The sequence below is a fragment of the Pinus tabuliformis genome, chromosome 4_1, assembly GCF_031772625.1.
Source record: "Pinus tabuliformis cultivar Carrire ecotype Pingquan chromosome 4_1, CPIR1, whole genome shotgun sequence".
NCBI classification, from domain to species: domain Eukaryota; kingdom Viridiplantae; phylum Streptophyta; class Pinopsida; order Pinales; family Pinaceae; genus Pinus; species Pinus tabuliformis.
In genome coordinates this window covers 2,374,469-2,400,055 of record NC_142303.1, presented here as the reverse complement: position 1 = coordinate 2,400,055, position 25,587 = coordinate 2,374,469, and the positions used below count along the sequence as shown (strand labels likewise).

The window sequence follows — 25,587 nt, the reverse complement described above, 5'->3', positions numbered from 1 at the left end:
GGAACTAAAAATACGGTCCACTTACAGCTCTTTTCCTGACCGTAAAAACATGAAAGGTTGCCGAATTTTGTCATTTCAAATTCGATAGTGGTTATAAAACGACGTGTCATTGATTGATTTTTTACTTTTTCGGATCAAAGGCACTAATTACGAAAAGTACTCCTTGGTCGTAAAGATCAAGCGGTTCTCTCAAGTATTATTTTATACTTTTTCGGGCTTGGGAGACACAAATTTACGAAAAAGGTTAACCCTGGAGTCTTCTTAAGTTTGTTAAGACTCTCTAAAATTGAAAGACGCCGAGTTTCTCCTATACTTGACTCATTAAAATTTAACAGTAAAGGACCTGTTCAATTACAAATAGGAATGAACCACTCCTTCTTAGGGTTCGAATTTAAACTAAGTTGGAATCATCCGAAGGATGAGCTTATAATCAAGCAAATGTTATCCTCCTCAAGCTTGTCAAAAATAAAGAGGTACTTGCCAGAAATGGTGGGGGAAAGGAGAGAAAAATGAGCCTGTTTGTCATACTTTGTAACCACTCTTGAACACGACACTTTCATTCACCTCGGTTGGGAAATCCTTTACCTAACAGTTGATCAAACCACATTGAAAGTCTTCAGCCGGTTTCTGGGTATTAACTTTGGGTCAATTGTCACCAAAGCATCTGCCGTGTCGTTATGTGTTCAAGAGGTCAGTGCCAATAAGCCATTCATCTGCAAAAATCTGTCATCCATCTTGACCATCCCTGAGTCAGTCCTTGCAACTAAATTTCTTCAACTTGATCTATGATTTCGTGTTGTAGGCTTGCCTACGATGGATCGCTTTCTATCGACTTCAGCTCATTATCTAGAAAGATGATCTAAAAATTGTCAGTACCTTGGGATCTGCATGTCTCAATGGCAGGTTTCTCACCTTCGACTATAGGTTGCATCATTGACCTTCTATCAAAGAACTCCGTGACATGTTCGACATCAACACATCTATTCACATCTCATGCATTGTACTGGGTACTTTGAGAGCCATTGACATTACTGGTGGTTTCTCTCACACTTGTTAACAGTTTACATCATTGACTGCTAATCAAGTGGTTTCTACCATGTTCGACTCCAACACATTCATTTGCATGGATAGAATCGTACTGTTTCGGGAAGTAGAAATGAAGACCCTGGATATAGTTTCCGCATCCAGGCTGCGAGGAATTTTGTATTCATTATATTTTGGACTATTCATAAACAGATGGCTGCGTCCATACTGTGTATACATGTGTCTATACTTGTGATGTATTACAAGATCATTCCTATATCAGAGCAGTAGTTAGTTTTCTAGTCAGTTTTGATCTGAGTATGGGAATGCCTACCTCAGCGATGATATGATCTCATATATATATTTTGCATTGAATGTTTTTACAGGTTCCAACCAGGCTCTCCACAAGATGATCCTCGAAATGATAAAGTACTTCACTCTTCCTAAATGATAAATGAAATCCTCATCTACTACAGACTTCGCACTTTAGGGGGCAATCTGTTACACAAAAATATCGTCACCATGACTATTTGCAGTCAGTATGGGTCTATCATCACTTGTACTGTCCTCCTAAGCAAGTCTCAGACCTCAGCTCTTCAAGTTAAGCTTTGAAAATGAGAGTAAGACATTGAAAATCAACAAAGCTTTGGTTCCACACTTTCTCTCACTATTGCCTGCGGTCCCGCACCCCCTGTTCACATTACCTGCAGACCTGCCCGCTTTGTCCCTAAAGGAGTGGGTGCGGACCCCTGTGAAAGTCAAAAAGGCGCAAGTTTATTCTAAAAAACTCACTTTGGGTTAATTCTAGATGATTCTAGAAGGAATTTTGACGTGGATTGTTCGCTCTTAGGTGGTTCATGCATCCCAAAAGAGAAGGAGCTAATCCCTTGATGAGAAGAGCTATCCCTTTGAAGGAGTGCTTTATCCCTTCGAAGCAGGACCTAGTAACTTCCCTCCATTGCACTATAAATTAAGGCATTGGGCTGGTTGCTAGAGAGGTTAGAAGCTGAACATTTTTGAGGGTAAATGCTAGTGGAATTGAGACTTCCTAGTTAAGCTTGAGAGGAGAGATCACATACCTTTTGGCTTCATTGGGAGGAGAGTGAAACTTGTCAAAGTAGAGGAGACTTCTTATTGGACCCTGGGAGGAGCTTGTATAGCATCAAGGCACAGGTTGTAAAGTTCTTCTTTGATTTGAATTAATATAATCATATTCATTTTTCTCAACAAATTGTCTTAAGTCATTTGTTTCATGAATTCCTTGATCATCATGATAAGTATGCTTTATGATATTGGTTTTTCAGGTGCTACTTAATTTGTTTGCTTGTTTGTATTTGCAGATTCGCTACAAGGGAGCTCATTTGGATCAAAGGAGCGAGGCTTCCACAAACTTGCATTGGACCCAAGGTAGGCCTAAATCACTTGTTTGCCTTTGTTTATAATTTCATATTTAGAGAAATATAGTTTTTGATTGGCTTGCTTGTCACTAGATATCGTTAGATTCTAGGAAGGTCTATCGTAAGGAATTTAGACTTCTGTGATCCATAACATTGTTTAGATAATCTTCGGCAAAATCACATAACCAATCTTTTGTCGACGCGTTTCGAACCAACCAGTGTGGTTCATCGTCAGGACAAGTTGAAGAACAGATCCAGCTTAGCCTGTTTAAATAGCTAGAGCAGAGACACCAACGGTTACCTAGCCACGGTTGACTTCAGGAGCAAGGTCAAATTTAGTTATATTAGGTAAGAAATAAATACATATATCAATGATAAAATAATAATAAATAAATCAAAAATAAATAAATATATATAAATTTAGTTAAATTAGGTGTGAGATTAATATATAAATATAAAATAAAGTCATGATAAATTATTTATTTATTAAATAAATATAAATATATAAATAATAATAATTTATACTTATTTATTTAAATCAATAAAATATAAATAATAATAATTTTTATTTATTTATTTATTTATTAAAAATAAATATAAAAATATAAATTAATAAATATAATAACATAGGTAAATTATTTACTTCATTTATATAAATGGTATTATTAGTGAGGTAAATAAATCATATATAAATATATAAGTTTAGTTATATTAGGGGTGAGATAACTAAATATATAGATATATAAATAAAATAATGAATTATTTATTTATTAAATATATAAATAATAAAAATTAATTTTTTATTTATTAAATAAATAAATAAATATAAAATTATAATTAATAATTATAATAGCAAAAGTAAATTATTTATTTAATTTATATAAACGGTATTATTAGTGAGGTAAATAAAATAATTCACATATAACTATATAATTTTAGTTATATTAGGTGTAAGATAATTAAGCAAAAGATAGTTATAATAGATAAATAATCAGTATTTAATAATAAAATTATTAAAGTTAATTCTGTCATTAGGTAATTAAATTATTACTTATATGGTTTAAAAAGAGTTATAGTAGAATTAAATAGACAATTGACATTATGGAAACAAAAATTCAAATCTAATTAAAATATACCCAATAGTATCATAAACGGGATAAGGTTAATACACTAATTAGCCCGAAATTAATTAATAACGTAATAAAAACTCAAACACTCCATAATGCTAGGACTAACCCGCCAAAAACAAACTTAAGGAGAGGGAAGACAGAAACCCTAAGACCTAACAACCGGGGAATGAGGAGGCTAGGAAGCCAAGGCTGGGACCCAGCAACTGCTAATCCTCCAGCCATCATCCCTATTAAGATTGTTTGGCCTTTTTTCAATCTCCAGGGCCTCTCTAAATTTGCGATGGTGAAACTGCGCAACTTTGGCAATGACTTGAGCCTCCTCTATACATACATGATGCATAGTCTTCTCTGCATGCTCAGCCAGGGCTGAGGACTTGGTCCTACCATGCCTTAAGTCAGCCGAATGCTCGCTAATCCGCTGGTTGATAGAGCGACCAGTCTCACCAATATAAGGGGTCCCACAGGAACAGGGAATGATATAAACGCCCTTCATGTCCTTAGGGTCAATCGGGTCTTTCACCGACCTGAGGGAGCTCCGGATAGTGTTGAGAGGTCTAAAAGTTGCGGGCACATCGTACTTCTTTAGAATCCTCGCAATCCTGTCCGTGGTCCCCTGGATGTAAGGAAGGTTCACACCCATGATATGATCTTTAGGAACCCTATGGATTGAAGGCTCCTTCTTGGCCCTGAGGAAGGCTTTTTGACCAAGGCGCCTATTGTAACCATTCTTTTCAAAAACATCTAGGAGATGAGCCTTCTCCGTTTCCAGGCTCTCCTCATCCGAAATTCTTACAGCACGGGTGGCAAGCGTGCTAAGAACCCCTAACTTCTGAGCGGGGAAATGATGCGAAGAAGCATGCAAGTATTGCTCAGTATGCGTCTTCTTTCTAAATACCTGATGAGAAAAGGAACCATCCACCTTCTTAGAGATGAGAACATCCAAGAACGGAAGACAACCATTATCTTCTTTTTCCATCGTGAATTTAATGGCAGTGGATTGGAAGATCGACTCATTCCGTGTGACACCACAGTTAGTTGCAAATGGGCCGTAGTATTAGATAGATGGTATTAATAAAACCCATGGTATTGATTCGTGGTATTGCATGTATGAGTCATATATAAAGGATAGAGACTCCCTGCGAGGAGCATCGTGTCTTATTTTGTAGCGAGCTCTGCTCTATTGGAGGTTGCCCCCTCGAAGAGGCCAGTGAACATTGCTTTCTGAATAATAAAATATTTGTTGTTGTCTCTCACTATTCTATGTTCTGGGTATCTTTCTTCGCATATTATGTATTTGGGTATCTTTTTGCAGGTTAAGATCATAACAATCAGGTTCGGCCCGTGGGGGTGAATCTGTGAGAGATTACATTCACAGGTATTGCAGAGAGGGATCTCAGCCGAGTAAGGACGGCAAGATCATTATCTGAGATGTCACTAACAGTTCCCTGAAGACCATTCTGTTCACCTTTTCTAGACTGGCTGGTAGTGCGGCACTTCACGTGGCCAATAGGTCTTATATGCAGTACGCCTTGGAATGCCTTGAACCAAAGGTGTTCAACTGGTGTGATGCAGTACTCTTTGTGATGAAAGAACAAATGACCAAGGTGAAAAATGGAAGATTGAAGAAATTTGGATATGGTTCTATCTTGACAGCTTTCGCCTTGGAAAAGATCTCGCTGATGCAGCCGCAGTATGTTTCACTTGGTTTACCTTCACTGACTGAGCCACGGATGCAGAGATGGGTCGACCTTATGGCCAGACATGTTGGTCAGTCCCAGATTTCCTTTTCTGATACCTTTTGTGAGTGGTTCAACCGTCAGGAGATGGTTTTTTCTGAGTATCCATATGCCGGTATGGATTTCCGGGGTGTTCCGGATTTGGTACTGCCTGCTGGAGAGGGTGTGGGAAGGGCTATCCTTCGCGACCTTTATGTGGTCGAGACTCTTTCAGCATTGCAGGATCAGGTCGACGGCCTTACTCTTGGTATTCCGGACATGAGGACCGACGAGCTGCCCCTGAGGTTGCAGCGACATACTACTGGTGTGTTGAGTCGGTGGACTAGGCTTTTACGCATGATTGCACAAGCAGTGACTTGTTATCACCAGCATCATTAGACTAGGGTGCCCCCTAGCGTTTTGAGTTTTGGGTCATTTGACCAATTTTGTCTTCGTTACAGAACATTATGTGTAAACCATAAACAATTATATATATATTTTTGATTTTCAGAGTTTTATTTTGGTTAAGTTACATGATCCTGATGCAAATACTAATGAAATGCTCCTTTTTATAAATGTTGCAAATGTCTATCTAACACATAATTTGCCAATGAGTTTGTTAATGTGTTTAAGTTTTTGGAAATATGCTGATATTGAATAAAATCAAATTGTCTTTCCAAAATCTTGACCTTTAGGAACATGTGATAGATAGCTGGATTTCGGATGGAGTAGATACCAGTGAGTTGTAGTATGACGAGCTGTGAGTCTAGCTTGACGACAAGTCGGCTTATGCCATGTGTGATGGCATTAGAGAGAAGTTATATCAACGCGCTATATTCATCGATGTTATTTGTTGACCGACCAATACATACCCCTCTGAAACTTACTAACTCGCCGCTTGGATCAAAAATGGCCCAGGCCGCAGAAGATAGGTTCCGCGAACTACGACTCGCCCCATCGGCATATCCAACAAAAGATTCCAATAGGTTCGACATCTGCGAAAAATGTAAAAAATGGATTATTTGACCAAAATAATTACTCTTAGCGAAAACAAAAATGTAACAAAAGCATATAGGTTACCACACTGAATCATGCGTAGTAACACTTAAGGTACAACCCGTTATAGGGTTGCACTAGTGGAATCTCGTGATAATCCATTAAGTCATAGGCTCCTTTTGCTAACACTCGCTTAACAATATAGGGGCCCATCCATAAAGACTTGAACTTACCTGCTCCCAATTTGTCAGATTCCTGGTCATAAAGTAAAACCAAGTCACCTTCTGAGAAGACATGGGGTTTGACATTCTTGTCGACTGCGAGTTTGAGGGACGAGATTTCACATTGAACTGGTAAGATTGCTTCTAGGCCATACACCAATTGAAAAGGTGTAAACCCGGTTGAATTTCTTACCGATGTTCGGTATGCCCACAAGGCTGAGTACAAGATTAGGTGGCAACTCCTTTTGTGGACTCCAATCATCCTTTGCAGCATCCGCTTCAGGACTTTGTTGATTGCTTCAACTTGTCCATTGGCCTGCGGGTAATATGGAGTAGAGCTGTCGTGGGACAACCCTAATTTGGCAGCCAATTCGACCATCATTTGATTGTGAAAATAAGATCCATGATCTGTGACTATAGCCTGTGGAACGCCGAATCTGGCGACTACATGATTGAAAAAGAAAAGGGCAGCTGTTTCACCAATGTTATCTAATGTAGGCATCGCCTCGGCCCATTTGGTAAAACAGTCTACTGCGACTATGATATACCCATGCCCCCCAGTCGAGGTGGGGTTACATGTCATGAAATCAATGCCCCATTTGGCGAATGGCCCAACAACAACTATCAGTTGTAGAGGTGCGGGTGGTTTTCTGGTTTTGCTATTGAAAATTTGACATGCATGGAAAATTCTGACTGCGGTTATGCAATCTTTGAACATTGTTGGCCAGAAGTATCCTGCTCGTAAAAATTTTTGCGCTGTAGCGTAACGAGATTGATGCCCTCCACACATGCCTGAATGGCAATCATTCAAGACTTTTTCGGCCTCCTCATGGGTGAGACACCTCCTCAGAACTATATCGACACCACGATGGTAAAGTCTATCACCGACGATAATGTAGTCTTTTGATTGGTATCGAATACATTTTTGTTCCGAGCGAGAAGTATTAGACCTATATTTTTGGGTTTGGAGATAGATGATTATATCTCCATACCACGGATTGCTTGAAGATATCATAAACAAAGATTCAACCACGATGGTTTCTTTAGATGTTTCATCGTTGGACGACGATGGGAGATCGCATAGTAATTCCGTGAAAACTAGGGATTTCTTTGATTTGGATTTTACGAATTCTAGATCAAACTCTTGGAGAATTGCTATCCATTTTGAATATTTGCCCCCAGCAACTGTCGCGACAATATATAAGTCATGGGGTTGCAATCTGACAAAATGGTAGTTTTTCGAAAGAGGACATAGTGTTGAAATCTCTGTATCGCTTGAACAGCTGCGAGAGCCAGCTTTTCAACATAGGAATACTTGCTTTCTATATCATTTAAGTTCCTACTCAAATAATATATAGGATGTTCAATTCCGTTGTCTTCTTGAACTAAAACCATTGCGATGGTTGTATCCGCTGCAGCCAGATACAGGTTAAAGTCTTTTTGATAATCAGGAGCGTACATTAATGATGCTTTCATTAGGGATTCTTTTAAAGCATCAAAGGAAGCTTGCGCGACCTGATCCCAGACGAAGGGCACTTCCTTTCTCAATAGACTTGTATAACCTTTAGCAAGTTCGGCATAATTTGAAATGAACCTCCTCAAAATGTTGGCTTTCCCTTGGAGTTTCTGAATCTGAAGCAAATTTGAAGGTGGAGGCAAATTTATAATTGCCTGAACCTTACATGGGTCGAGACGAATCCCGTCTTTTGAGACTACAAAGCCTAGCAAATGACTAGAATTGACACAGAACACACATTTGTGTGGATTGAGTCATATCTTGAAGTTTCGGCAACGTAGAAATATCGCTCTCAAATGCTGCGGATGATCGGTCCGCTTTCGCGAATGAGCCGGAAGGTCGTTGAGATATGGTTGAACGATGTTTTTGATGTCATGGAAGGAATAATTCATCGCCCTCTGAAATGTTGCCCCTGCGTTATTTAAACCAAAGGGTAATTTGCGATATGCAAATGTGCCCCACGGACAAATAAATGCAGTCTTTGACTGGTCCTGTGGGCAAATATTTATTTGATTATACCCGGAGAATCCATCCATGAATGAAAAGATTTCACATCCGGCGCATTCATCAATTATCTGGTCAATAAAGGGTGTAGGGTAGTTGTCTTTGGACAAGCTTGATTTACATCCCTATAATCAACGCACACTCTAATCGTTCCTTGTTTTTTCATCACAGGAACAATGTTCGATACCCAATCAGTTAGAGGAACCGGGTAAATAAACCAGCATGGAGAAGTTTCTCAACTTCTGCCTTGATGGCAGTGGCTTTCTTGGGGTGCACCTGCCGTAGTCGTTGTCGTACCGCTTTGACATCTGGATACATCTTGATTTCATGTTCAACTATACTTGAGTCAATGCCTGGCATTTCATCATATGACCAAGCAAAGACATCTCTGAATTTGCGAAAAAGAGCATTATATATTTCCAGTTCTGAAGGAGAACAACATTTGCTAACATAAATATTCTCTACAACATTCGTTTTGGTTGAGATATTTATGGCTATAGTCTCTTCAATATTGGACACGTTTCGCTCAGAATCCACCGTGTTTACAGTATTTGATAGGAAATCAAAAACTGAAGGATGATGAAGGTCATCAGGAGTATCTTCTTGACAATCCGAAAGATGGGAACGATGGTGGTAATCTTCCCATGGCGCCCCTTCAATTATCATTGACTGAATAATTCCTTCATCGGTGTAATGCACTTGCGACCAAGGATCTGAAGTGGTGCCATATTCCTTAGACCTATCTATCCAAACGCTTGATGAGCGTTGACTCGGGTTTTCCTCCCATGCTGAAAACATTGATTGCTACAATATTTCTATTGGGCTTGGAGGTAATACCTACGGGTGATCCATGTTAATATCGTTTCCTGAGATCTTTTGAGTCGAAGATATCATGTTGCAGGTTCCTACCATCGCCACTTCCGCCAGGTTGATTGGAGGCGGGAGGGAAAAAGTCCCCATTAATATAGGGTCTTTTAGTAGGCCTACTCCGATATTTTGAAGTGAATGGGGGCTTCCATGGATCATCAGAATGCTTCCCGTAACTTGGGAACTATTGGGGAGAAATGTTTGTTGGTCAATGATTGTAATTCCTCCTTAAAAAGGAAATGCAAATCTTCCTAAAGTAGGTCAACACAACCGCAGCCATAGCATATATCCACGGGCTTCCCAGTAGGATGTTGTAATCGAGGTTTCCGTCGACTACTTTGACATCTATTTCTACTGTTTTCCCCCCTAGTTCAACTTGCAAGTTACTTAGAATACCATACGAGGTATATGTTCGTCCGTCAAATGCTTTTAATGTCGTCGAAGACTGTGACAAGGTTGGAGATCCTAAAGTTTTCCAGCAACTCATTGACATAATACATGTAGATGCCCCCTCATCAATAATTGTTCTATGAACAGTTTTGTTGAGGGATTTCACCTGAATGAGGAAAGCTAGTTGAGCTGGTAACTGAGGATCATATCCTTTGTGATTAAAGGACACAAGATTAGAATCCTTTGGGTCTATCCCACCTATAGTTGATAATAAAGCTTGCTTTTGGGATGGGAAATTTTATAGTACTTTAAGTGTCGACATAGCAGATGGCGATTGGGCCAGATCTTCCACTATGTTATAATGTTGTGCTGCTCTGGCACGAGGATTAAATGTTGACTTGTGTACTACTCCCTTTGGCGGTTTTATTGTTAGCTCTGGAATGATGGGTGGCGCAACTTCTGTCGAAGTTTTTGTCGAACTACTAGGTTGATCTTTATCCTTGTTGTTCGATAGCTGTGGATTCCTATAATATTTATTCCTTGTCGATATCAAAGCATCATTTTGCTGTTTCCAAACTGACAACATCAGCACTTGGGATGGGGAAGCATTTTCACTAGCAACCAGATTTGTCCCTGGATTTGGAAACGGATCAGTCAATACCGCCGAGGTTTTTGAATTCTTTAAGAATTTTCTAAGCTCAGCTTTATATGGACAATCTCTTGTCCAATGATCCTCATCACATATTAAGCATGGAATTTTTGGTTTCCTATCTCCAGGAGGGTTTGCAGAAGAATTTTCAGGTGATGATTCCTCTTGTTTCTTCTTCTTCCCTTTGTTTTTCTTCTTGCCTCCTGGTTGCTTGGTTTCTTTGCCTTTATTAGTCGAGATGGCATTTACTTCCGAGGTGAGAAGTTCTTCTTTTTCATTTTGACTAGAAATCTTATGGGCCTTTTTAGATGTAGCCTTTGTCGATTTCGTGTCTGTCGTACCAATCACGCCATCGCCGGCATGAGAGTCATTGTTCGATTTAGGAGGAGGAGGGACAGAAAATTCTGGTCTAGGAGCGTCAGGGATTTTATCGTAGATCGTGCGAGACTGAGTATAGATCAAGTCTAAATATTGCGCACGAGCACTAACTTGCTCTTCAGTGACGACTCCTCCTTTTGCCACATCTTCTGTAATGGAAGGTAATAATGACTTAATAAACCATTAAGCTAAAAGCTGATCAGGAACATACGCTTTTACCATTCTACGACGATGTCGCCACTCATGAATATGATCGGATATGTGAGTGGCCGTTGTTTGCTTGAAATTGGTAAGAAGTTCTGTTCCCGTTTCGTTTCTTATCGGTAACTGAAAATGGGTTAAAAAGGTTGTGGCTAGGGCACTGAAGTTGTCAAACGAAGCTCTGGGTAACTTGATATACCACTTTGCTATCGGACCAGTTAACGTCCTCTGAAAAAGGTGAAGCCTAATCGAATCATCGTTTAGGGTGTTTGATGAACACCACAGATGAAATATCATCACATGATTCGACGGATCTTCACCCGGATTTCCATTAAATTTAGGAATATCTGAAGGAATTTTATGCGGAATCGCTGGCCACCAAGGGGTGTAAGCAATTGGATCGTTCGTTAGCCGATTTAGATCTGGTAACTCTAAAGTTGCCATGAAGGGTAACTATTGATTCAGGTTTGGCGAAGCATATCTAGGATAGGATGGAATGGCCTGAGCAGTTGGTCTTTTCATACCAGCATAATGCATTTGATGCTGGTAACTTTGGTAAGGTTGATGGGCATAACCATTGTAGAATGGTTGATTTTGACCGTTTTGAATATACGGCTGCCCACTATTTGCAAAGATTTGTTGCTCAGATCCTTGGTATACTTGTTGGAATTGCAGTTGTTGGTATTGCACCAGCCATGGTTTCGAATCCATGTGCCATTGTCCAATACTGACTGTTTGACCAAGATGAGGGGTAATTGTACCCGTTTGGGCCTGTGTCATTCCACTAGTTGGCGATTGTGGTTGAGTCACAGGGACAAGAGGCTGTTGCATTACAACCTGATAAACCTGAGGTTGGCATACAACAGGCAATGCTTGTACTTGCGACACCGTCACAATAGCCGATGTAGTTGGTATATTTGACATAGGTAAACATTGTTGCATCGAATATACAACTCTTGGTTGTTGAGGCAGTATTGGCACCCAACCGCTAGATGTAATTCCAGCATAACATGAATTTTGTTGTGAACTCACGTATGGTTGTCCCCCCGGAGGAGACAATGAAAGGGTATATTGCCCCACATACGGCAGTAATCTGGCACTCAAAGGAATTGTTTGTCCTTGAGAACCGAACTTCCCAAATTGACATCCTGAAGGATCAATTTGCTGAGACTCATCATAAGAGTTCCCGGATACTATTCCAGATGAACAAATAGGAACATACCATACTGTCGAAATAGCCCCTGAGTGGGCCCCTTCTAGCGATTGAGAGCTGGTTGGGACAGATGGTATGCCGACGAACATTGTTGGAGTGACAGCAGGAAGTTCTCTCGTCGCTGTGTCGGATGACACAGTCCTAGATGTCGACAGTTGTTTAGACATTTCTAGTCTATCCAAAAGATTGCCTAGCGATTCTACAGGAGCTTCCGATGACGGTAGACTAATTTCTAATGAAGAAGGATACATAGTGATCCCTAATCCAAATCGCGATGGAGTACTAGATGGAGGATCCTCCACAATCTCTTCTATAGCAATCAGACCAGGTGGAAGAGGTAGATCGTCAAGTTCGTAAAATATTGCTGGTGTCGAAGAAGGTATAAAATCTGCAGCGACTGATGTTTGGGGAATAACACCTTCCGAATCAGCTGTAGATGGAGCTGGTTCAGTAATACAAGTGTTTACCTTCACACTAGGATCAGTTCTACTATCCTTCTATGGCTGCTGAACTTCTTCTGTAAAGGCAGGGATACTAGAAATGTTTGGAGTAACCGGAGTCTCCGATGGTGTTGGAACACTTGTTCTAACTTTACCAGGGGATTTGGAACCGATTAAACGAGTTTGCTTTGTCCGTAACAGTTTCAATTCTGGAGACAAAGACGGTTGACTCGTAAGCCTTTGCGAACGATGGGGTTTCAATTGAGTTTCTTCCATGATTGCGGATTTCTCGATCAACTAAAAATCAAGGGGAAGTATGTTTCCGAATTAGATGAATTTTAGACGCTTTGACACAACTTGCTTTTTCAATTTTTAAGAGTCGAGAAAAACAAAAGATGACTCTAGTCGCATTCGATTTTTAATGAGCCTGAAGTGACAAGTGCTCAGATGGACCTTTTCCTTTAAGGAGTTTGGAAAGGAATGAAAGAGACTGCTCTGGAAATCTAGACAGAGGTATTACCAAACCAATTGCAAAACTGTAGAATACTTTTTACGGTACGGTAGTCAATCTTCCCGAATGTTGTGTTCAGTGCATTGCAATCGACTGGGCGGCAGACACGGCTTCCTATGGATAAAGGATAAAGCTTGTTGTGGTCTCCCAATATATACTTGACGATACGTGGGAGCACAAGTTCGTACTGGCACTTATCATCTCAAAGTGGAGGAATCACCCAACCAACAATGAAAACAACAGTTACTAGGCTTTACGACGCCGGAATACATCTCTAGCCTAGACTTCTAAACGTTGTGCGTTAGGTTCCAAAGCGTTTTTAGATTTATTAAGTTTATTTTACAGTTGATCTTTCTTAAGAAATTTGCCTTTCATGTTCACTGCATGATGTAGATGTATAATTCCTAAAATGCAATCTAAGATGATAAACAGTCGTTTAATCTTCTTTTTGCAATGAAAATCCTTGCTACTAAGGAAAGAGAGATGATATTCTTTCAACATAGAGCAGAGAGCACACACTATATGCACTGTCCTAAATCAAACCAACAAACAGTCTAAATGCAAATGCACATGCATGTATTTGTTTTCAGCCTTCTTAATGTGTGAATGATAAAAAGAAAGCTAAGCACAAATCTGAATTATTTTTCAAAGCGACATTACTAACAAGTTTCTTTTCAAGACAAAATGAAGCAATGACGACACTTTGCGATTTGGAATTGAAAACTTGCTTTCGACACTTGAAAAACTACTAATTCAAATCAAATACAAGAGTAACAATGTAATCGACTATCAAGAACAATCAGATTCTCTTTTATGACTGAAAACGACACTTGCGACACTTTCAAATCAAGAAGTGACAGTACAATTACGCTACTTCTTTGTAAAAGAGAACTGACAATGCCTCAAAATACATAAAAACATTTACAGTTCTTTGCACAATGGAGGTGGAATAATGGCAAGGAAGGGGGTTTCAACAGAGGTGTACTGACTACAGGCAGCAAAACTCTTGAAAGAGTGAACACAGAAACCAAGATCTAGGAGCAGGAAAGGCCTTGTCTGATCAGCGCACCTACTACACTCAGGAAGTGCGATGCATCGAGAATTCACAGAAGAGACAGTGCGCTGGACCAGGGACAAGACTTTAACTTGGTTCCGGGTCACAATTTGCAGCTCAGTTCAAGGATTTAGGCTGAGCAAGTGGTAATCAGTAAATCAATCACAGGGGTAGATCTAAAGAGGTTACTAGAGCCACCACAAGGAAAATTAGAGAGCTTGTAAATCACTTGTTTAGTTCATAAACAAAACCCGGAAATAGACTGAAGCAGCATTGATCTACTTTGCACTTGCATAGAAAATGCAGTTCGAAGGCTAGCTGGCTTAACTTCAGGCTCCATCTGTAAGTTTATAAAGTAAACAAATGTAGATAAACAAACAATCTATTCGATCCCCAGTGGAGTCACCATTTTGTTATCGAGAAATCTAGTGTCTATGCAGCACTGCTAGTCCCACTAAGGCTGGTAGCTACCTTAGAAACAAACAAACTAAAACTACTTTCGTTTTCCTTTATGAGAAATAGATAAGAGGGGAATAAAGGAGACCAACCTCTGTCTTGCGCTTGGTTCCTTGCTTGATTCCTCTCCCTTCTGATAGATCTTTGCCACTCGCTTCTTCATCTACCCAGCTTCAAAGAGCACCTATAGAATCAAAGCAGCATAACACTATCCAAGAACATAGATCTCATATCATAAACAATATAGGACCAAATATATATTGACCACATAAATGCATATATCATCAATCATACAAGAATGTGGAGGAAAACTTGAATAGCTTTATTGATAATCAAGAAATAACAAAGAGGATTACAACCAATTGTTCTGACCCAGCATCATCCTCTCAGCAAGAAAGCCCTTCTTCACCTCATGAAAAGCTTAGATCACCCAACACTATGATATTGCACCAAGAAACCAGCAACACTTCCTTACAAGATACCAAATTCCAGCCTCTGGATCTCTGGGATGAGGGATCCATATATAGATGTTTGCAAGGGGAGTGAGTCAGCTTTTGAGATTTGATTAGTGTCCTCTCTCTGATAGTTCTTGATTCCACTTGGAGATTGATGATCTCTTGCTCATCCCTGGGTGAATGCAGAGAGGCAAGTGTCACAGGAGAAGCTTCTAGAAGATTCCATGATCCTCCACCTTGCAGATTGACCCTACCATTTGTCCACTCTCGCCCATCGCACCCCATAGAAGGGCTTTTCAATATGCATCGCACCTCCTGTGTGTATTTAGGTGGGATGCAGCGCACTTTGACCATGGAGCAGGTGAGATGGTCCAGTTTTGACCAGTTCTGAGCAGTTTTTCATGGAAAACTTCTGGGAGAAGATGTAATCAGTTGACCTTGTTCTTTTATAGGTTGGAACAACACTTTTAGGGACTTAAGAGCCCTTGGTTTATGGACATTTATGATTGGGTTTGTAGTGCCCAAAAATGTCTATAACACTCCACATGCTCTCCAGTAGCAACACGGATGTACCAACATTGTCATGTCAAGTCATGTCGAGTCAAGTCATGAGTCATGTTTCCCAAATCTCTACTATGGTCTTGTTGTCAATTAATGTGATGTAACGTGGATGTCCAAGAGACCCACTTGTTGAGCATAGAGTCATGTAAGTTAGAAATTCATGGAAGTCGAATGATCATGAGGGTAGTTGAAAAACCACAAGGGTCAGTTTTACCCTTGGCTATAAATACCCCCCTCCTTTGTACATGAAAGGACTTTTCACCTCAGCTCCTCCAACATAGCCAAGAGAGTCTGTAATCCTTTTCTTTGAGGAGTAAGTAGTGGCTCCAACACCCCGCTAATGGGGTTGGTGATGTATGGTGTAACGATGTGTCTTGGAACTTTTGCTTAATTCAGAAGCCTATCAACAGGCCAACATGTTTTCACACATGTATTGTATTTGTTGTAAGACTCATATTTAACACTTGTAATGCATGTTTCTCTAATCATGAGGTCTACATTTGAACTGATTCATTTGTTGTAATGCATAATCTATTAATGGAAATGTGTTGTATATGTTGTCAATGCTTTCCCATCCGTGTTGACTGCTCTACCAAACATCAGACAGAACTTTCACATGAACCTTGATGTCACAACCGTTGCACTAATCTCGGACTGATCTGTGAGTGTTGTACATGTTATCTTACCTTGTATGTTGTGACTTCCGCATCTGAGTGGACTGCTCCACCATAAGCTGTGTATGTCCTTTATGTTGTGTGTTCCTAGCCGAGTTGGGACTGATCCCTTTCAACTTTGAACTTACCTTCACCTTTTCCCCTTCACAGTGAAAGAAACATTGACACAACTACACTTACACTCACCAGGCACGTGAACCTCACTTCTTGAAGACAAAGCGAACCACTCTCCTGTGCTGACAAGTAAGAGTTGACGAAAATCCTTAATACAATGGCAACCGGGCCATCATACCAAATGGGACTCCCACACCAAATGGTGTGAGGTCTAGTTGGGACTTCATACCGGGGTGATCCCCTGAATTTTGATGGGTCTAGCGCCGTCAACAATATCATTTATAGATGACTTCTCAAGGAATACATGGATACATTTCCTCCGAAATAAATCTGAAGTCTTTGACAGGTTTAAATAATTTAAGGCTCTGATGGAAAACCAGACAAAGAAGAAGATAAAGGTGTTGATGACAGATAATGATGGACAGGTTTGCAAGAAGGAATTTGAAGAGTTCTGTAAGAAGTGTGGTATAGCATGGCATAAGACTACTCCATACACACCTGAGAAAAATGGATTTGCTGAAAGAATGAACAAGACATTGATGGAAAGGGCAAGAAGCATGCTCATTGGTGTTGGGTTAGGACATGAATTTTGGGCAGAGGTGGTGGAGACTGCATGTTGCCTGGTCAACAGATCACCTTTATCAGTGTTGGAGGATAAGACTCCACAAGAGGTATGGACTTGTAAGAAGCCTTCTCTTTCACATATGAGGGTATTTGGATGTGATTCATATGTACATGTTCCAAAGGAGAAAATAACGAAGTTAGATAGTAAATTTGAAAAGTGCATATATTTTGGGTATAAGGATGGTTTAAAAGGTTATAATCTTTCGAACCCAGAAACAAGGAAGGTTGTGTACAACCGAGATGTGGTGTTTAGAGAGGTGAAAGATGTTATTAATTGTGAAGTCCTGCCAAAGGAACTTGAGAAGATAGAGTTTGAGATAAAGTGAGAAGAATCAGACTCTACAACAAAAGATAAATCAAAAGATGAAGAGCCACAAACTCCGGCTATGAGAAGATCAGTTTGAGAAAGAAGGCAACCAAAAAGGTATAGTCCATCTACTTTCTATTCAAATTTTTCTTTATCTATTAGTGATGATGATCCTAGAACTGTGAGAGAAGGAGTAGATTCAAAGTGTGGAAAACTCTGGAAAGAGGCCATGGTTGATGAAATAGCATCTTTGCACAAAAATGAGGCTTGGGATTTGGTGGAGTTGCCAGCTAGAAGGAAACCCATTGGTAGAAAATGGATGTTCAAGAAGAAGATGAATGTAGAAGGAAAGGTGGAGAAATACAAAGCTTGGTTGGTAGAAAAAGGTTATTCCCAGGTGTCTGGAATTGATTTTGGTGATATATTTTCTCCTATTGCCAAGGTAGCTTCTATTAGATTACTTTAATATGTTGTTGTTTATTTTGATTTTGAGGTAGAGCAGATGGATGTGAAGACATCATTTCTTCACAGGGATCTGGAATAAGAGATCTACATGAAGCAACCTGAAGGCTTTGTGGTCAAGGGTTATAAAGAATTGGTATGAAAGTTAAAAAAGTCTATCTATGGGTTAAAATAGTCACCAAGGATGTGGTATCAAAAATTTGATACATTTATAGGGGGCTTGGCTTCACTAGAAGCAAAGAATATCATTGTGTGTATTTTAATTTAATTGTTGACCATGTTATTTATCTGGTCTTGTATGTGGATGATATGTAGCTAGTTGGAAATGCCAAAGAAATTATCCAGGATTTCAAGACCCAATTTTCCTCCAAATTCAACATGAAAGATATTGGTGTTGCAAACTATATTCTGGGCATGGAAATTAAATGAGATCGGGAAAAGAGGAAGCTCTAGTTAAACTAGAGGAAGTATGTTGAGACAATACTATAGAGGTTTAATATGCAGGATAGTAAACCAGTGAAGGTTCCTATTCCTGTAGGCGTAAAGTTATCTATTGAACAATGTCCCAAGACACAAGAAGAGGAAGAGGACATATCCCATGTTCCATATGCAAGTGTAGTCAGTAGCCTGATGTATGCAATGGTCTATACTAGACCAGACATTGCACATGCAGTGGGAGTATTGAGCAGTTTTATGTCAAAACCAGGGAAGGAGCATTTGAGAGTAGTGAAGCGGGTTTTCAGGTATTTGCATGGCACTAGTGATTATGCTTTGTGCTACCAAGGAATATTAGGATTAGACAAAGTTTTGGACATCTGTGGCTTTGTTGATGTAGACTAGGTTGGAGATCTCGATCAAAGAAGATCTACAAGTGGGTATGTGTTTAAGTTATTTGGAGGTGCAGTCAATTGGATGAGTAAGAGATAGTCTGTAGTGGCACTTTTGACTACAGAGGTAGAATACATGGTAGCCACTTAGGAAAGAAATGAAGTAGTTTGGTTGCAAATATTGTGTTCAAGTATGGGGTTAGTACAATGAGCTATAAGGATAGATTATGATAGCCAAAGTGCAATTTTCTTGGCAAAGAAACTTTCTTATCATTCAAAGACAAAACACATTGATGTTCAATATCAATTTGTGAGGGATATGGTTGAGGAAAAAAAGGTGTTTCCAGTAAAGGTGGACACTTTAAAGAATACTGCAGATGCATTGACAAACTCTGTGAGCACTGAGATGTTCTCTTGGTGTAGAGAAACAATGGGCATTGCAGGGCTGGATCAATGACTAAGCTCTCATGTGGAAAGAAAAAAGAAGTGCGAGAATGTTGGGTTGTGTTATATTCTTTCCACAAATAACCCACACGGGGGGGCAACCCCCCCTGTACGTTGCGCTGAGCACTGTCGAGGGGTCACAAGGGGGACAGTAGTATTAGGTGGACGAACCTACCTATGGTTTTATGCATGGATTTCGCACATGGTTTTGGGCACAATGGTTTTATATTGAAAGGAATATAGAGAAAAATCAATCTGGTAGTCCCTATTTTAGGATCCATGGGAAAATATCTGCGCATATCTGTTTTATGTTTTATGCTCTCGCCATTATTTATTTTATGTTCTTAGAATTCGTATGCAGGTAATTTTTGTACAAGGTTAAAACCTACAATGGGCTTGGGAAATTATTCTAGGAAATAGCTAGAAAAACAATAAATGATTCAAGAAAGGAACTTCAAATCAAGATGGTGCTTCATAATTTTCCTCAGAAAATTAGGAATAAGAGAAAAACATTTGACCACACTCTTACAAATTGAGTGGTAAAAATTTTATTCTTCCCTCAGTATTGTGGCTTAAAATCATCACATTCCAGTTTAAAATTTCTCCAGTTGTCATCTAGTGAAAAGGTTTGAGTACATTCTAGAATGAGAGAGATGTTGCATGATGAGGTAAAATATTCTAGATAAATTTTAGGAAACTTAGAAGACAATTTTTATAGAATTGTTGAATAGTTTAACCAACAGTTGGAGGTAGAATTCAAATTTTCGAAAATTAATTTGGGGCTTAAGATATTTGAAAATTGGATTTTATAATCCTTACAAAACATGAAGTACATTGTTAAGAAATTCCCTCCTTCCCTATTGACCCCAAATGACTTCTAGGAAAACACATTCACTAGAGGGCCAAGGCTTATAAGTGCTTTTGGGTGGGTGAGGGGGATTTGACTTTGCAACCTACGGTAATCTCTTATAAAATATGAAATTAAAAATCTATTTTTCAGTAAACTAGCTATGTTTTTAACTTTTTTTTGTATACCTTTTTCAATAATTAAATTCTTATTTAAAAATTTGATCTCAATTAAGATCGATTTTTTGAAGTTTCACTTTTTGATATTTCTTATCCTTAATTAAATTCTCAAATCTATTTGTCAATACATTTGACATAGGGTTTCTATATACCTTTTTCAGTGATCAAATGTATATTCCAAAATTTGTGCTACCTTTAGTACATATATTTGGAATTTTACCTTGACATCCCTAGCTCCATTGCCAGATCTTACCATCTCACTCATTCCTTTTTAGCAGGCCATTATTATTTTGTATTGTGCCACAAATTATTGAGTATTTTGTATTAAAACACGGTCTCTTATATATGTGTCACGACAACACTACCACTAGTTTCTTTCTCTCTATATGTTAGTTTTTAGCATTTTTTTAAGAGATGTGCTTGCACTCCCACATTGTAGTCATACTGACTGTACTCTTCTTTAGTCCCATTGACCTATTTCTGTGGTCATCAGTTGGACATTAATAAATTTACTTACTTACTTATTTGGAATTATTAATTCTTAAGCATACTTCAACATTTCATGAAATATGTGCAATGATACAAAAAGTTCTAAACTCCCAATATTTCTGGTTTTGTAATGCCAATTGATGCAAATGCAAGCTAGGTGAAGGCACAAAAACACACAGTTAAGATTTCTAGCATCCAATTTCTTGTAGTTTCTAATTATTTCTTGTGTCTGTCTCCAACAAGACCTCTAAATGAACAAGGATGAGGACATAGCATTCTTATGACACTTCAATGTCAATCCATGTTACTGGAAGCATAACTTTCTTGTTAGGAAAAATATTTTACCTCATCATGATCACACATTAAGTTTTGAAGGTCTCAAGATGAAATAATCCCTTGTTAGAAGGGGGATAATTCTACCAATTTTTGTCTTAAAAGGGATTTGCATTATATCTTGATTTCATCTCCAACAACACCTTTAAGACAAGTAACAATCTTACAACACCCTTCACTTAAATGCCAATATATGTGACTGGAAGTTTTCTTTCTTGGTCAGGAACAATATCTTCCAACTCACAAAATGGTGAGTTTTGTTGGGGTCTCAAAGGTGAACAAATGTGTTGTTAGAAGGGGGATGATTCTTTAAATGCTATTGTTAAAATTTCAGATCCAGATATATTTTTATGTTCCTCATACTGAATTCGTCGGAATTCAATATTGTAGGTTGGAAACGGCTTCTAATCTCTCCAATAGTCTTGAAATTTGTTTTCCCAAGACAAAGGTTCTAAGGATATATCTTTGGTTTCTTAATAATTACATTCTTTAGGCTGCAGGCCTAATGTGTTGACTAATTAAAATTCTCTAGTTACGTTAAAGTTACTTCCGCACCTCAACCTATTGTCATGTTGTTAGGCTAATTTTTCACTGGAAGCCCACCCAATATTTAAAATCAAATGAGGAAATGAATGAGTCAATGGGAGAAGACATCTTGGTAGTTCATGCAGATCAAGTGGGTTTCATCCAAACAACCTCTCATGTCTACTATGGCATTTTATGTTAAAAACAATTTCTAGATTTTTGACAGTTTCATTGTTTTTCCAGACTACCCACAACGACATTGGTCATATGGCCATAGGATTCCCCTTCCATATGTGAGTACACTCTCATAGTCATGAGTGGAGATAGATCACCAAATTCAATGAGAGGACAAGATTAATTATCATGGGTCATGGAAGCTGCAATAGTGACATCCATTGCTTTGGAAGATGGAGGAGTAAGTTATTTTTAAACAATAGTGTCAAACCAGTGCTCAATAGAGGAAAGTGTCTTATATGGTGATGCTAAAATTAGTGACATGGCTTAATAATAATAGATGCATGCTTAGATTTTTTGTTTTTTTAACACACCAGGTAATGCAGCTGCATTACTAATGGCACATGTTGGACATAGATGTGATGAAAGATAGGGACTTGGGTGCATTTAGTAATGTGTTGTGCACATTGGGCATGGATGAAATGAATTTGAATGCCCACTTTATTTCTAAAACTCATTCATGCTTTGGAGAGGTTCTCATCTTGTTTTTTCATGTTCTTTAATATATGCAAGGAAATTTGCATCAACGAGGCAATGATCAATCATTGTCAAAATATTGGGTAGCCATAAGCACTCAAGATTCAACTATTGCTCAAGGAACTCCATGTTCTTCAAGGGGTGGTTCTCCATGTTCAAATAATGGTCAAGAGAAAAGAGAACTTGCATCTTATCGAGATCAAGAATGTGCTACTATAAGACAACAATATTTTTTGAATTCTCTTATGGATATTATACAATAGTTGGTGTAAGTTTTCAAGAATCTGTCTCGAAATCTAGAATCTGGGCCAATAAAATGTTCAAGGACAACATGTGGTGCCTTACTAATAGTGAAATGAGAGTTTCCAATTGGAAATTTTGTTCCTTACTTATCAAATTCTTATGATAAACCTCATTGTGCTTATCTATTTTGAATTTTCCATAGGCTTCTATTATAAAATTCATTTCGACTCCTTTACAATTAATAAGGCCACGGGGTATTTTTTCTTTGTTTTATATATGTATCTATGTAGTTTCCTTGTGAGGAAATGATTGTGTTTCCTTCTTATGATGTTGCCACTTTGTAGACTAGACTATTGAAATGCATGGATGTGAATAGAATTTTCATATTATTACAATTTATCTAAATAATTAGTTGGAAATATGAAATTTAATAGTTTGTTTCCACCCGTGGGGTGAGATAGGTAATTCTATTCTTGTACAAAAAATGACCACAAAACTAGCTCAATGGGACTATATTGCAACCAATGTTATACAAAGTAGGAGTGTAAAAGAAACTCCTAAATATATGTCTATGTTTGATTGGATAAATGACAATGATTCATCCTTCTAATCAAATTTCCATTGGAGTTAATGTTGAAGCTTCTTGACCATAATCAAATATAAATTAGAGTCCCCATTGGAAGTTTATTATTCTTGAGATTTGCTCCATTATTGATGTAATATCGAGGTGATTTAATGAGGCCAAATGTTCAATTCTTGATGCCTTCTAGGGTATTATTTTGATGTCAATTACTTGTAGGATTTCAAGAAATTTAATAGTGTCTATGGTTTATTTGGAATTTGGTATAAAAAAAGAAATACTTGTTTGAGGAATAAAAATCCCAAAAGGAAGCAATGAGTCTACTTGGTTTATTTGGAATTTGGTATAAAAACTAGCAAAGGAAGCCCAAATGTTGTTCAAAAGAACAAGGGGAAGATTTTGTCCCAATGCAAAGAATTATACCATACTTATATCAGGATGGTGCGAGGCAAAGAATCTCATAGAGGTAGGCAAAATCTGGAATGAGATGGTTGATAAAGTATTCAAACATGATCTTGTCACCCACAACATTATGTTGGGGGCTCTCTTAAAGGGTTGGAATAAGGAGGAGACTCCAAATCTCTTCTAATTAATGAAAAGCAATGGCTCTTATCCTATTTCTAAAATCTACACTATTTTTATTTGTGCCCTTTCCAAATTACAGAGGATAGAAGAAGCCTCAAAATTCTTTGCTGAAATGCAGGAACATGGCTTCCCATTTGATTCTATTGTTTACATATGTTTAAGCACTTGTTATGGAAATAAGAAGAATTTGGATAAAGATTATGGGTTATTACAGGAGATGAAAGATAAAGGGATTCGTCATGACTATTGGACTTACAATGTTCTAAACAAAGTGATGATGGTCCTGCACAAACCAGGTGAAGCCACTAAAATTTTTCAGGAAATGAGCCAATGTGGGTTTCAACCTACTATTCACACCTACAACATGATGATGAAATTGTATTTCCATGCAAGGAACTCTAAGATGGGTTTCACTATATGGGTCAAATGGATTAGAATGGTTGTTGTCTTGATGTTAATTCTTACATTGTGTTCATTGGAGGGATGATTAGGGAAGGAAAATGTGAAGAGGCTTGTGCCTATATAGAAAGCGTGAGTTAAAAAGGTAAGAAGGCTCTGTGTTTTGACTATGAAAAATTCCTCACTAATTTTTAAAAAGTAGGTAGACCTGATATATTTAAAGAACTTGCAATGAAGATGAAGCATGCGGGAAAGTTAGATATATCAGACGTGTTCCTTAGGTGCTCATAGAAGATGAAAAAAAGGTTCAAAATAAGACGTATTTTGAGTAAATGGTTCGGTTAGACCTTTGCCACCATCTTTGATATTAGGGGCCTTGTACATGTCTTGTATTTTGTGCTATGTTTTCCCATCCAAGCTAGATATTGTGAAAATATGGATAGATATTAAGGGAAAACTATTATGTTAGATGATTAGATTTTACAGCAGTGCTTTATTTAGGGAGAAATTTGAGGATTATTACATCTTGTTAGGTTAAGTGGGTCTGATTCCCATGGAAATGGAGTTTCAGGTTTCAGTGTACTTTTTAGGAGTAGATTCATGAAATCCAATCAGTTTTAGAATATCATAAAAACCATATTTATATGTAGACATGTTGTATCATTAGCAAACATTGCTATATGTAAATAGTTCTCCTTAAAATCACAACAGAGGCAAGATTTTGATTTAAACCCAAATGGGTAGATTCTTTCCGCTATTAACCTTCAATGTAATGTTCTCATATGTAGCATGATTTTTGGATCTAATGCATCAATATTAGGGTAAATTTCTTTTGTTTTGAATTTTTTTATATTTTTTTGGTGCAATATGATAAGGAATTAGAGTTTTTGATCTTTCTACAATCGTTACCTTATTTTTTCAACTTTCCTTAGCTCTCTAGCATTGGTTGTGTAAAACAAAATGTTTATCTATTTGTTTTTCATTGCAACTGAAAGAATAGGGAAACTTCATATATGGAAAGACATGAAGGAAATTAGTTGTTTCTAAATCAGGTTGGTATCGTCAAAGAATGGGTGTGACTAAGAGGGTATTTTTTGGTTGGAGAAGATGACGGATGTGGGTCATTGGAGACATAAGGTATATGGTTGATCAATTTTATAAAGGTTTATTGACCATAGATAGGAGATTATGATCTTGATGATTTTGATGATGGATAAGTGAGTTTTGACGCTATTTGAACTAGAGAACATGACTCAATGAAGATATTCCTAGAAACTATATAAACATAAGGAGCAGCAGTGAAGTTAGATGAATCAAAATTTCTAGGTAGTTTGAGTTCAGATTCATTAATAGTTAGGTTCAATAGCTTGAGTAGTTTTGTGACATGGAAAATATAGTTACCATCTAGCCTTATGGTTGGACCCCTTTGCAGAAAATAAAGCGAGTCAAGCCAAGGAGAAAATCAAATTTTGGGAAAAAATACTCACGATCAAATTCCAACACTCAAACAATGATCAGGTCCTATTAAGGGAATTTTATAATTTATAAAAATAGGTCTTATCACTGG

At 38.1% G+C, this 25,587-nt stretch overlaps 1 pseudogene; it reads left to right on the top strand.

Moving 5' to 3' along the window:
* Positions 1 to 23,568: 23,568 nt before the first annotated feature.
* The window catches only part of LOC149173954 (putative pentatricopeptide repeat-containing protein At1g26500), an 81,268-nt pseudogene continuing 79,249 nt past the window's right edge, over positions 23,569 to 25,587 (top strand).